The sequence below is a fragment of the Rhinopithecus roxellana genome, chromosome 21 (assembly GCF_007565055.1).
Source record: "Rhinopithecus roxellana isolate Shanxi Qingling chromosome 21, ASM756505v1, whole genome shotgun sequence".
NCBI classification, from domain to species: Eukaryota; Metazoa; Chordata; class Mammalia; order Primates; family Cercopithecidae; genus Rhinopithecus; species Rhinopithecus roxellana.
The window spans coordinates 9,399,293-9,411,237 of record NC_044569.1 but is presented as its reverse complement, the minus strand read 5'-3'; the positions used below and the strand labels follow the sequence as shown (position 1 = coordinate 9,411,237).

Genomic DNA, 11,945 nt, shown 5'->3' with positions numbered 1-11,945 from the left:
CTATGTGTCTGTTTTTATGCCAGTACCATGCTGTTTTGGTTACTATAGCTCTGTAGTGTAATTTGAAGTCAGTTAATGTCGTTCCTCCAGTTTTGTTCCTTCTGCTTAGGATAGCTTTAGCTATTCTGGGTCTTTTGGGGTTCCATATAAATTTTAGAATTGTTTTTTCTATTTCTGTGAAGAATGTCACTGGTATTTTGATAGAGATTGAAAACTTCATTTTTATTAGAGATCTACAAAAGTGAACAGCACCTCTTGACAGAGGCTTCTTCCCTGCCTCCATAGGCTCTTGCTGCTGCTTATCCTCCAAGATGAATCTGAAAGATAAAACAACTGCTCAGTTGCTGCAAATCATGGGAAGACTCTGGTGAGAAAATCTCCATAAAAGACTTCAGAAAAGATACGTGTCTTAAGGCAGAACTTGAGGAAAAGCAAGGAGACTTGGCACAGAAGCCACAGAAGGCTTTTTCCACGTGTAGGAACTTGCAAGGATGGCAGGAGGCTACAGAGAGCAGACCTGAAACCCTGTGAAAAGAAGAAATAAGCAAAGCAAGAGGATAAGCCCTGGGAGAACAGCAGGCTTCCCAGTGTCTGCCTCGTTCTGCACAGTAAGAGCCAGGTCAACTTCAGGGAATAAGCAGGCCTCTAAAAGGAAGCATGACTGGAAAATACAGCACAACTAGGAGCATTTGGAAGGGGTCCGAGAAGTGGGTACCATCATTTGGTAATAGAACCTGCTTTGGAGATGAGAGAACCTAGAAGGATGCCCAATGCCCAGGCAAATACGGATTGTTCAAAATACATTCAATTTTCAATATTTATATATGTTATATATAAATATTATTAATTATTAATAATATCCACAATGGAGTACTATTCAGCCATAAAAAAGAGATCCTGTCATTTGCAAAACATGGATGGAACTGGAGGTCATTATGTTAAGTGAAACAAGCCAGGCACAGAAAAACAAACATCACATGTTTTCACTTATTTGTGGGATCTAAAAATCAAAACAACTGAACTTATGGACATAGAGGTAGAAGGTTGGTTACTAGAGGCTGGAACAGATAGTAGGAGGTAGATGAGAAGTGGGGATGGTTAATGGGTGCAAAAAAAATAAGAATAAGACCTACTATTTGGTTGCACAACAGGGTGACTATAGTCAAAAACCTAATTATACATTTAAAAATAATGAAAAGAGTGTAATTGGATTGTTTGTAACACAAAGATAAATCCTTGAGGTGATGGACACCCCATTTTCTATGATCTGATTATTACACATTGCATGTCTGCATCAAAATATCTCATGACTCCCACAAATATATATACCTATTATGTACTCACAGGAATTTAAAAATTTTTTAAATAAGATAATAATATCATAGTTATTATTTTAATTCTAGAAAAAATTGCTGTGTCCTTAGAATATTACATTACTTTTAAATAAAAATGGGAAATTAAATTGGGATACAGTTCTAATATTGTTCCTTATCCCTGGTCTGTCCCACCCTCCCATCTCCACTCCTAGAAACATCCAAGAAGAGAACCTCTTTCTTCATCCAAAGAAGACTGAGGACTTGACTCTCTGGACTTTGAATTTCTGACTAAAACATGGCCTGTTTTTCCTCCCCCTACAATCTAGGACCTGGCCCTCTGGGAGTGTTTCTTTTTCTGTAACAATCTAGTTTCTCTTGCCAGTCAGGCACTGTCTTATCCAGTGATAGAAACCTGTGCTACTGCCGTCCAAGTCTCACACTAACCACCCGGCGTTAGCACAGATTCCACATGCCAAGGGCACAGTCCCCGTCAAGACAGCCCTCACTGGCCAGGTGCAGTGGCTCACGCCTGTAATCCCAGTACTTTGGAAGGCTGGAGCAGGTGGATTGCTTGAGCCCAGGCATTTGAGACCAGCCTGGGCAACATAGTGAGACCCTGTCTCTGAAAAAAAAATGTGTTTTAATTACCCAAGCATGGTGGCACATATCTGTGGTCCCAGCTACGTAGGAGGCTGAAGTAAAAGGATCACTTGAGCATAGGAGTTCAAAACCAGCCTGGGCAACAAAGCGAGACTCTATCTCTACAAAAATTAAAATTAAAAAATTAGCTGGGCCGGGCGCGGTGGCTCAAGCCTGTAATCCCAGCACTTTGGGAGGCCGAGACGGGCGGATCACGAGGTCAGGAGATCGAGACCATCCTGGCTAACACAGTGAAACCCCGTCTCTACTAAAAAATACAAAAAACTAGCCGGGCGAGGTGGTGGCGCCTGTAGTCCCAGCTGCTTGGGAGGCTGAGGCAGGAGAATGGCGGGAACCCGGGAGGCGGAGCTTGCAGTGAGCTGAGATCCGGCCACATGCACTCCAGCCTGGGTGACAGAGCCAGACTCCGTCTCAAAAAAAAAAAAAAAAAAGGTGCTAGACTCTTAGTTAATTCTCTCCTGTGTCAGGAAAAAGACTTGGAAAAGGAAAGAGATCCTCTACTGAATGCAGATTTTCCCCAGAGGCAGTATTGCAAGGCCATTTCAAAATATGTCAAAGCAATGTATTTTGGGGTAAAATACTTTGATTTCTATCAGGGCCTACTATCTGTCATGTTGGTATCTTACTGCTACAAAGAGTCTGTTTTGTCAGTCTTAACGTCTCGGTTAATGTTAATACTGTTGGTCAGCTATGCCTGAATTCCAAAGGGAGGAAGGTACAGTGAGGAATGTCTGATTCCCCTTCTCATCATGGCCTGTTTCAGGTTTACTTTAGAAAGCCTTTCGCCAAGAGGAGGGGTCCATTCAGTTGGTTGGCGGGCACTTAGAATTTTACTTTTGGTTTACAAATAACCCTGTGTGCTGGACACACGATTATCCCCATTTTACAGATGACAAAACTGAGGCACAGAGAAAGGAAATAACTTGCTTGAATTCACACAGCTACCACTGCTGGTTAGTGGCAGAGCAGGGATTTGAACTCATATCTGTAATATGTACTACTAAGTCCCTCCAGCCCCCCTAGAACCTACTGTAAAAAAGGAGAAACCAAGGAGGTAGCCATTTTTGCTATAGAAGAAAAACATAGATCTAACATAAGACCCAAGCTTACTTAGCATTCTTGGGGGACAAAACAATCTATCTCCTGCCCTAGAGTGAAAGAATTCGGCCTTTAGAGTCAGAGGGGCTGCTTTGAATATGGGCCTTTCTAATTAGTTGAGTGGTGTTGGAGGGAGAAAAAAGTACTAAACTCTTTATAAAAATGTATAAAGATATGCAAAATCTTTATAAATTAAATGGAGATTCTGCTAACATCTACTCACAAGCTGGGTCTGAGGAATAAAGGAGATAATTTACCTGAAAGTGAAAAATCACTATCCCAGTGTAAGTCTTTTTTCCCCCATTCAGCCCGTCCCTGGCCTTTCACCATCAGAATGATCTGCTTTCCACCTGATCTACTATCTATTTATTCCTTGCATCTCACATGATGCCCTTAAGCCGCTCTGATCGCCTTGGATCATATTTTTGTTCCTTAGCTTGATTATTTTTATACCGTTCACATGGACCATTACTTCAGCTTCAGGAAACACCCGCTTTGCAAAGCATTTACTAAGCACCTGACAGTGCATAGCACTGCACAAGAAGCTGGCCGAGGGGCCATGAGGAGCTGGGCCAGTGTAGTGGGAAGGGCCTGGAGCTCGGCCTCCGCAGAACTGAGTTCTGGCCCCCATTCTGCCTCTTCCTCGCGTTGTTACCTTAGGAAATACACTTAACCCTCCTTCATCTCAGGCTACTCATCTGCAAAATAATACAATAATTGTACCTGACCTGCCCAGCCCCATGGGCAGTGGGAGAGTTGTATGAGAGACTGTATGCAGAATTTTTTTTGAAGCTAACAATATGAATAGAGAACTCTATGACTAGAGGGAATAATTATGTAAGAGAGCACTGAAGCAGACATAGACTCCCACATACAGAGAAAAATAATTCTAGAACAACCCTATAGAAGGAACAGACAGAAAAATAGCACAGGACGTGCACACAGATAAATGTGTTCAAACCACAGAGTCAGGTTCATTTTGGAAGGCAGTTGGCAGGGAGGCCTGGAGAAGAGGTGAGAGATTATTTACAAACGTGACTGGGACTGGAAGCAGAAACATACATAAGCCAGTGGCAGTGTGGAAAAATCCAATGCCAAAAAGGAGAAATGCCCATAAGTGGGTCTTGAAAATTATAATGTGAGTCCCTAGGTGGCACCAACGCATTCCACAGTGACACTCAAAGAGCTCAACTCTTCTTGTCCATGTTTTGTTTAGAGACAGGGTTTTGCCACGTTGCCCAGGATGGTCTTGAACTCCTGGGCTCAAGCGATCATCCTGCCTGGGCCTCCCAAAGTACTGGGATTACAGTCATGAGTCACTTTGCTGGCCAAGCACAATTCTTATAATGAATATGGTTATCTGTGGCCATAAGCAATGGAAAACGCCTCCATGTAAGGTGGGTGGAAGGAAATCCAAAGCTGCTGGTGACTTCATTCAGATGAAGGCCACATGGGTTCCTTCAACTGCATAAAATCTCCAAACACTATTTTCTGACAGGATACAGAAGAAATAAATTGTATATCTTTCAGAAAAAAAGAAAAGAAAGAAAGAAAAAAGAAAGAAAAAAAAGAAAAAGAAAGAAAGAAAGAAAGAAAGGAAAAAGAAAGAAAAGAAAGAAAGAAAGAAAGAAAAGAGAGAGAGAAAGGAAAGAGGGAGGGAGGGAAGGAAGGAAGGAAAGAAAGGAAGGAAAGGAAGGAAGGAAGGAAGGAAGGAAGGAAGGAAGGAAGGAAGGAAGGGAGGGAGGGAGGGAGGGAGGGAGGGAGGGAAGGAGGGAAGGGAAAGAAAGAAAGAGAAAAGAGAAGAGGAGAAGAAAAGAAAAATTGAGGACTTTGAGGGCTTTGGGTGATAGCTTTGAAAATAAATAAAATTTAAAAGCTTTTAAAAAACTTTAAGTTTTGAGAGAGATATGATTGTGATCTGAGTCACATAGTATGTGCTTGCAACTTCTGTTTCTTAGTGTAAGATGAACTCTTTTCCTCATTGTTCTTGTTCTGTAAATGACTAAGAGAGAACAGAGACCAGACCTCCCCTGCTTCTGATCACTGTTCTTCACTATAGATTAACTGCCTCCTTTATTATCCTGTATCAAACTCAGACCAGGCGGTGCAAAAGACACCTGACTGTTACATCTGCAGTGTGGAATGTTGAATATACATTTCCCCAAAAGAAAGAAATATTTACCTTGACAAATCGGATTGTTGTAACTATGCAACCAGCCTTACATAGAAAGAGAGTGGAATTCTGTTAAGCTTCCCTAAACTTTGACCATATAAATGATCCCAAACTTCTGTACTTTGAAACACTGACTCCCATTCTTTGGAATCTGTGCTTCCTGAGTGGCTGTCCTCAACCTTTGTGCTCAAAATTAGATTCTGACCCTTTTGATTATTTTAGGTTATTTTTCATTATTTTATCTAAGTTGGTGCTAAAGTGTAAAATCTTACCTTGGCTATTTTTGTTTATTCACTTAACAAATGCTTGTTCAGTCCCTGCTGTGTATGTGTTCTATGCCTTTGAGATACCCCAGTGAGCTGACAAAAATCCCTGCCTCTGTAGAGCCGGTGGATTCTCACTGGGGCACAGGGAAGAGGCAGAGAGACTGACCGTGTGCAATAAACCAATCAACAAGGAAGTTAAAGGAGAAAGGAGATGTGATCAATGCTACTTAGAAAAGAAGAGGACAACCTGAAGGGAATTAAAAGTTCAGGGTAGGACAATTGGAATTTTCAATTCTGGAGTCATCTTGAGCACGATATTAACCTCACTAGGCCTCCTTTCCTTTTCCATAAAAGGAAACAAACACCTGCCTCAGGGTCACAGCCACAATGGAACAAGGTGCTCACTACAGCATCTGATTCAGATGATCACCCACAGAGTCACCACCACCACTGTCACTCGCTTGAGTTTTGTCCATTGGACCACTGTACACAGAGAAAGAGAAAGTTGGTAACTGTGTGATTTGTGGAGTTTAAACAACCTCTTCTACCAGAGCCACTGAGCCTAAACCTGCTTTAACAAGGAGCAAAGGCCATTTTGATCTACAGCAAGAGAAAAAGTTTTCAAAGCAAATACCCCTGAGATAGAAAACAAAGATTCCACTCCTAGTTCATTTACTTGCAACAGCAGCGGTTGGAGGAGGGTAAGACCAGGCTGAGAAGAAGAAAGAGCCCAGGAGGCCCCAGGGCAAGAGAAGGAGGTGAATCCCAGCAGGGGATGGAAAGATGGGAAGAAAAGGCCAAACCATTCGCTGGCTTTCTGACTTTATTTCCAAATGCCCTGCCGGAGATGTGCTCATTAATGGCTTGTTTAAACAGGCCAAGTCTACCCAATGGACCTAGACTTCAAGGAACAGGACAGAACTGAGGGAACCTCACTTAAGGTCAACGGCCTGCTTAGTCTCATGGACTGTACAGAGAGCAGGAGAAACAGCTTGCCTTGGAGATGGCCTGGGAGCAGAAATAATAGGGAACTAATCATCTATGCTTATCTGCAGTAATAGAAAGCAAACAATTCATCAGTGGCCCCAACTATCTCTTGCCCAGACCAGTTTACGCCTTACAGAACCCCTCACACCTCCGTCAATGCAGGCTAGCATTGCTTTTGTTTTTCTTTTTTGAGACAGAGTCTCACTCTGTCACCCAGACTGGAGTGCAGTTGGCACGATTCGGCTCACTGCCACCTCTGCCATCCGGGTTCAAGTGATTCTCGTGCCTCAGCCTCTTGAGTAGCTGGGATTACAGGCATGCACCACCACATCTGCTTAATTTTTGTATTTGTAATAGAGACAGGGTTTCACCATGTGAGCCAGGGTGGTCTCAAACTTCTGGCCTCATGTGATCCGCCTGCCTCAGCCTCCAAAGGTGGGGATTACAGGCTTGAGCCACCGCACCCAGGCAGGCTAGCATTGATTTTTGTTCCAATAGCTACTTAGGCTCCCTGTTAATGTGGGTTTTGTTGCTGTTCACTGGCTGTTCACTTCTTATAAGTACGATTGAGGACTAATCAGTCTAACACTGGCATAGAAATATAAATGTATTTCTATGTGCTTTTATAATAAATCTTATAAATCCAGTGTAAAAAAATTTTTTTATAGTTTGCCTTGGTAATTCCTAGGCCAGGGAGGGGGACCAGATGTATCAGGTGCCACATGAGACACCTCTCCTAGGGCAGTACCAGGTACTAGCGAACATGAGATACAGATGCAAACTCAAGGAGTAGCTGCCCTTGTCTGTACAGTAGCTTAATGATGAAGGTGGCCGAGTGGCAGTTCTACCTAGTTCCAGAAACCTCCACAGCTAGACTTGTTTTGAGACAGAGTCTCATTCTGTCACCCTGACTGTAGTGCAATAGTGTGGTCTCAGCTCACTGCAACCACTGCCTCCTGGGGTCAAGTGATTCTCCTGCCTCAGCCTCCTGAGTAGCTGGGATTACAGGTGACCACCACCACACCTGGCTAAGTTTTGTATTGTTAGTAGAGATGAGGTTTCGCCATGTTGGCCAGGCTGGTCTCGAACTCCTGATCTCAAGTAATCCACCTGCCTCTGCTTCCCAAAGTGCTGGATTACAGGCATGAGCCACTGCGCCCGCCCTCAGCTAGATCTTTAAGGCAACGGTTCCCCACCTTTTCCAGTATGAGATGCCATTGTAACTTTAGGAAACTTCACAGGTCTCATTAACAGTGCTTGTATCATTCATTTTAAAAATGCTTATTGTCCAGGGACTTTTTTTTTCTTTTGAGTCAGAGTCTCACTCTGTTGCCCAGGCTGGAGTGCACTGATGTGATTGACAAGTGACATTTTAAAATGAATGCTGTGTTTTACAGATGGCAACAGCGCCCTCACACGCTATGTACAATTCAGCCTACGCACGTACTTGGTGGCATTCGAGCGTGATGAGCCTCACCGGGGTTTTCAGACACAGACTTTGCTAAGAACAACACGTGGATGGTTTTAAAAGAACTACTGGAATGAGCAGACTACAATTTTCCAACAGTTACTTTCAACACAAATGCATGCGGAAAGCTGAAATCATATGCATCTGTGGTTAGATTCTGGGCTTAACCCTGTACTGACCTTGAGCTTCCTTGTAGTTGTTGGGCTCTTTCTCTGCCTCCAGGCTGAACCATCCGCTGCTTTCTCTACTACCAGGAATGGAGGGACCTAAGCTCCAATGTGCTCATCCCGGAACACCAAGGCGCTTTGCATTTCTCAAAGTTCAGTTCCCCAAGCACAGGTTTTCTGCTCTGCTGGATAGAACGACAACATTTCAATCATTCTCAGGCTTGCTCTGCTCCTGTTCCTACTTGTCCAGGTTCATAAATCCAGGACTCACAGGAAGGGCCCCTCCCCTGGGAGCCGCGTTCAGAGGACGGTGCCTATGGCAGGAGGGAGTGGTTTATGAGCCCCTGGGGCTGGAAGATTCCTCTCCATTCTTTAGTGGCATTTCCCTTGGCACTTGTTTTCTGCTCTCACTACAAACACCTGAACACCTGCTCTCACTACAGACAAGTTTAACCCCACCTTGAAGCCAGGGCATGGTTACCTAACATAGGCCGCCCTCCTGTGAAGGCAGGTCTGAGAGACCATCTGCAGAGAGGCAGGGTCTTTCCTGAGGGGCGGGGAAACCATCGCAGACACTCCAGCTGCTGCCTGACCGAGTTTCTGAGATGCCTGCCAAGGAAAAAGGAGAATTCTGCTTAAAAGGGAGCTAAAAACTCTGGGGAAGTATTTCAATATCCAATTGAGAGAGCGGCCGAGAAGGCAGCTGGGACCACTGTGGAGACAATCTCAGACAATCTCAAGGAGCTTCAACCAAAGCAACCAAGAACAGGGGGAGTTCAGATTTCTCTCTTAAATTCTGCAGGGGAGGCCAGTGTGGTGGCTCACACCTGTAATCCCAAGACTTTAAGAGGCCAAGGCAGGAGGATCACTTGAGGCCAGGAGTTCAAGACCAGCCTGGGCAATGTAGTAAGACCCTGTCTCTAAAAAAAAAAAAAAAAAAAAAAAAAAAAAAAAAATTTAGCTAAGTGTGGTGGCAAATGCCTGTAGTCCCAGCTATTTGGGAGGCTGAGGCAGGAGGATCACTTCAGCCCTGGAGTTCTAGGCTGCAGTGAGCTATGCTCACACCACCGCACTTCAGCCAGGGTGACAGAGCAAGATCCTCTCTCTAAAAAAGAAAATAAAAAATAAAAACAAAGCTGCAAGGAGAAGAGGAAGAAGAAGATACTGAGACTTCTCCCAACAAGAGGAAAAGGCCCAAAGAAAGACCTTTTCTTGAAGGCAAAGTTCTGCTCCTTCATCATGCATCTTTAGTGCTGTGAGCTTTTGTGCTGTTGACCCTTAGGACCAAGGAGGCAATATGAGCCCAGATCCAGTAGAGCTACTAGTGATGGGGCCGAAGGGAGGGAGTCTAGACCCATCCTACTTATTATTATAAAATGTTAGCCTAACCAGCTTCTGGGAAGCAGTCTAATTAAAAGTGGACAGAAGCTAAAAGTGGCAGCTAGTCAGCTCTGTGTACAAATCCCAACTCCATGTCTTCTTAGTTGTTGGACCCGCCCAGACAAGCCCCTGAATCTCCTTATGTCTCAATTTCCTCATCTGTAAAAATACTAGTCACAGCAGACCTCCTTTATAGGGTCATTATGGCCGATGGGCTTGCAATAAATTTGGTGTCTAATTTTGGAGTGATTTGGGACTGCAGTTTAACAAGCTTGACTCCAAATGTAGCACAAAGTAGGCTCTCAATCAACATTAATGGAATGAATCACTCTCAATAATAAATACTTCAGGAGAGGTAGCTGGAAAAAAATGTTCATGACTGATAAACTGTGTGCAGGGTAAGTTTTGCAAGGGCATGTTGATACTTTATGAGTTGAGATGGCATTGAGTCTTAAATAGAGGAAACATTTCAGAAGAGAAATAAACACAATTGGCTTTCCAGAACTGCATTCCACATCTGTAGATTCAACCAACTGTGCATCAAAAATATTCTATAAAAGGTCGGGCGCGGTGGCTCAAGCCTGTAATCCCAGCACTTTGGGAGGCCGAGGCAGGCGGATTATGAGGTCAGGAGATCGAGACCATCCTGGCTAACACAGTGAAACCCCGTCTCCACTAAAAAATACAAAAAATTAGCTGGGCTTAGCGGCGGCCGCCTGTAGTCCCGGCTACTTAGGAGGCTGAGGCAGGAGAATGACATGAACCCGGGAGGCAGAGCTTGCAGTGAGCCGAGATCGCGCCACTGCACTCCAGCCTGGGCGACAGAGCGAGACTCCCTCTCAAAAAAAAAAAAAAAAAAAAAAAAAATCTAAAAACACAGATGGTTGTGACATATAGACATTTTTCCTTATCGTTTTCCCCTAAACAATACAACAACTATTTACATAGCATTTACATTGTATTTCTTATTGTAAGTAGTCTAGAGATGATTTAAGCATACTAGAGAATTGTGTAGGTTACGTGCAAATACTATGCTATTTTATACAGGGATTTTGTTATTCTCAGGGTCCCTGGAACCAATTCCCCACAGATACCAGGGGACGACTATATATGGTTCTACAGAAGTGGCCTTGACATCAAGATACCTAAATTCTAATCCTGATTCTGCTACTAATTTGTTTTGTGGCATCAAACAAGCTGACTTCAGACTCACTGTTTTTTCATTTGAAAAGCGAAGTTGGGCCAGATTATATCTAAGGTTCATTTCTATTCAGACAGTGGATAATTCTGTAACAGTCTCTGGAACTTCTGCAAGAAATCCTACTTGTAAAGCAAGGCAAAAGTGGTTTTAAGGGGAAAAAAAAGATCCATGTCTATTACAATACATGCCTCATTTTTACTGGGATAAAAACCACTACAAACATCATCCTCATCGTTGCTATTACCTACTGTTGACTGTGTGCTAGACTCCGCACTAGAGCATGTTAGACATATGATCTCATTCAGTCCTCTCAACAATTCTCAGCATTTCACAAGATTTATTCTGAAAAGAAAAGATTTGGCCAGGTGCGGTAGCTCACACCTGTAATCCCAGCACTTTGGGAGACCAAACTGGAGGATCGTTTGAGCCCAGGAGTTTGAGACCAGCCTGAGCAACATGGAGAAACCTCATCTCTACTGAAAATACGTAAATTAGCCAGCCGTGGCAGTGCATGCTGTGGTCCCAGCTACCCAGGAAGCTGAGATGGGAGGATCACTTGAGCCAGGGAGGTAAAGGTTGCAGTGAGCCATGATCACACCGCTGCACTCCAGCCTGGGCGACAGTGCAAGACTCTGCCTCGAGAAAAAAAAAAAAGAAAGAAATTTACATTCCCTCTAAGAAAAGAACTGGATCATTATGGACTGCGTGACTTAAAGCTACCGTTTATTGTAGTCTTCTTCATGCCAGGTACTTTACACACTTTTTTCCTCATCTTCAGACAACTCTGCAAAGTAGGCAGTACAGGTCCTGTGTTAGTTTTCTATTGCTATGTAACAAATCCTCACAAACCTGGTGGCTTAAAACAGGACCCATTTATTATCTCACGGTTTCCATGGGTCAAGGAGTCCAGCACGGCTCAGCTGGGCCCTTGGTCCCTTGCTCAGGGTCTCTCAAGGCTGAGACACCACCAAGGTGTCAGCTGGGCTGTGATCTCATCTCACCTCATCTCATCTCATCTCATCTCATTTCATCTCATTTCATCTCATCTCGTCTCGTCTTATCTCACTGAAGTCTTCGTCCAAGCCCACTAGTGGCTGGCTCCAGAGATGGCCTGCCCGCACTGCAATGGCAGCCAGCGTTCCTGACGGGTATAGGACCGAGGTTCCTGCTTTCTTGCTGGTTGTCAGCTGGAGCTGCTCTAAGCTCCTAGAGGCTGCCTATCATTCTCT

General features: G+C 43.9%; 1 long non-coding RNA gene across 1 annotated transcript; it reads right to left on the bottom strand.

The window, feature by feature from the left end:
- Window positions 1-203: 203 nt before the first annotated feature.
- On the bottom strand, window positions 204-8,311 carry LOC115895453. Its single transcript, XR_004055619.1, has 2 exons — window positions 8,148-8,311; window positions 204-317 (listed from the first exon to the last, which is right to left on the bottom strand). It is a non-coding gene; the product is annotated as an uncharacterized LOC115895453 (long non-coding RNA).
- Between the last annotated feature and the right edge of the window lie 3,634 nt (window positions 8,312-11,945).